Raw genomic sequence first — 2735 nt, forward strand, 5'->3', positions numbered from 1 at the left:
CCAAAACGGTGCCGCTTCGAGAGGATAAACTGTTTGAAGGACAGCCTTCCTTTCCACTTCATCATGGACTCATCTATGCAAAGATCTTGGTGGGGGTAAAAAATCTGATTAAAAGACTTAATTATTGGGGTGAAAATTGATCAAATTTTTCGGAGGGGGTCAGTTGAGGTGGTGTTTCAGTAATGCAGACATCTCAGGACTAGTAGGAAGCGGTTCTGAGAAAAGACTGTTCCAAGGAAAGGAGTGGATAGTAGGGGATTTGTGGTCCAATAATCCCTTACGTTGTTCTTTTTTATTAGACCCATTGTAAAAACAAAAAAAGAAACAGCCAAAAAGACATACAACTCTGCCACAGTTGTGTCCACCCACTTGGCTAGCTTCCCAGCATTGCTACATTTTTCCCTCAGTGACTGGGCATAGCTGTTCGTCTCAGTCACGATCATCTCCATTGTGGAGGTCGTTTTGAAACACGCTGCCTCCGTGTTAATACTAGGACGCCTTATAACCCCTGAACACCCCCTGGAAAAGTTTACAGGCCTTGGGGTGAGATTTCCCGTTTTCCAGTTCAACATCACCTCACTGTCCTCCAGTTCCAGCCCCTCATCCAAGGCTGCCAAATTATCTGGCATCTCCTCGTCAGATTCAGGCTCGCCATCTTCGTCAGCATCAACATAAGCATCTTCAGGATCGGCCGTGAAGATGTTTCCTCATCAGTGAGCTGAGCAGGGACGTGCGGTCAGGGGGGGCAGAGCCTCACCTGTCATCGTGAAAAGTAAAACAAAATAATTATAAAATAAAATAAATATTAATATTTCTTTACTGATCTGTGCTATAAATGTAATTTCTGCATGATTCCAATCATTTCAAGCATTTTTATAATCAAAATCTGAATTTGCGCATGTCCTGTTCAAACAGACAGGAGACAGTGAGACAGTGCCTCACCTCAGATTGCGCAATCCCTCACAAACTGGGTTTAGCGCATGCGTAGAACCTATTTAGTCTTGTTGATCTGACCGCATTGAAAAAGCACGAAGGTGAGGCACACAGTACCTCTGCCTCAAAGAAGGGGGCGTGCGAGAGCCCATCTGTAGGGTTTATGCTGGTTCTGCCGTTGCTCTTCTTCTACACTTATATTTGACCCTGGCCCTGTTCGAAATCTTAGATAGCTGTCTTAATCCTTGATCTCTTGTTGGACAGGTGTCTAACGAGACAGGTCCTTTCGGAGGAAGGTATCTCAAAAACCGTTGATTTCGAACAGTCTATTAAGATAGCATGTACGGCAACATGTGACGTCATCACACTGTGTGTGCTTATTTGCTAGATAGCAGCTACTGTTAGCGACCTGGCTAACGTATACGTCGCTATCGAAATCAGACTATTTTTGTTAATCAATCATGGCATAGTACACTGTTTATTTCTCTGTAACTTTAAAAAAAAAATTACAAAAAAAGCAAAGAAACTTACATCGGTGAATACTTTTGTGGGACGATTTCATCCGCCATCTTTTTTTAAAATTGTCTCTGGTTCGGGAATGGCGCACAGAGTTATGGGTAATAGCTCCTGCCATCGAGACATCAAGGCAGCTCATATGCTCTCTTGAAAAATGACCGTTATGTGACGTATTTCAAGGTATCTTATTAAAGCGGAAGAGAAGATTTCAGACATTTCGAACAGTCCCTGCTCCCTTAATAGGAAGGAAGGAAGGAGGCATTGTAAGACATTTCGAACAGGGCCCCTGACTGCGAAAATGGAAGATTCTATTGCTTAGCTAAAACATTTCTCAAAACTGGACTTTCAATCAAAACGTGAAGTGATCAATAATGGGAGACCAATGCCGGAGCTAAAAGGTATGCTTCAAACGACGGGACAGAAGATAACTCAATCGACTTGACGACTTCTCACATTCAAAGCCAAATTGCTTTGAAAATGTTTGGAACCTCAAGAATACATTTGGTTTTGAACTTACAGCGGCAGCTCCGTTGATTTCCCATTATTTCTCTTAGGATTGTTTAATGTCTATGTGAAACCATTTAACATCACACAAGTGGTTGTGATCACTTTGAACCCAATACTGCTTTTTATTGGTGAGCTGATTTTGAGAAATTAAACTTAAATTGCAGCTAAAGTTGCTATGGTTATCCAGTCGCTATGCTAGCTAATTAGCTAGCCAAGGAAACTTAATAACCTTAATTGATTTAATTGGAAGAGTTCAATTTGCATGAAATGATAGCTGGTTATCTAGCTGATGTTAGTCTCCTCGATTTAACTAATTATTTAACTTTATAATGGGAAAAGGTAGAAACCCTCAGGGTGCTTGTGCAACTTCGTATGAAAGAGTTCATATTCACGAGTGCATATTCACACATTGACACAAGTTCATCACAAACTTGCAGCTGCCAACTGTATGTATCTTACCTATACCTGTGTAAAGAATGCTGATATGAAAAACAACCAGTAGTCAATTTGCAAGCTGCCAATTGAATGGTGATTTAAGATACTCTATTGGGTTTATGTATTTGTAAATCTGACTGCCTCACCAGCCACAAACCTCCTCGCACGTCACTGGAGCTGAGTTTGAGTTTTCGTTTACGCTACTTGTTATCTGTAATGAATGAATGAGATGCAGGTATCTGTCAGTGGCTATGTTTTTCAAACTGTTGCGTGTTGTGGATGTGCTTATAATGCGCATGTATGATTTGGGATTGACAAGTGATTGTAAAGTGAAATCTCCCGGA

Source organism: Clupea harengus, chromosome 8 (genome assembly GCF_900700415.2).
Source record: "Clupea harengus chromosome 8, Ch_v2.0.2, whole genome shotgun sequence".
Lineage (NCBI taxonomy): Eukaryota > Metazoa > Chordata > Actinopteri > Clupeiformes > Clupeidae > Clupea > Clupea harengus.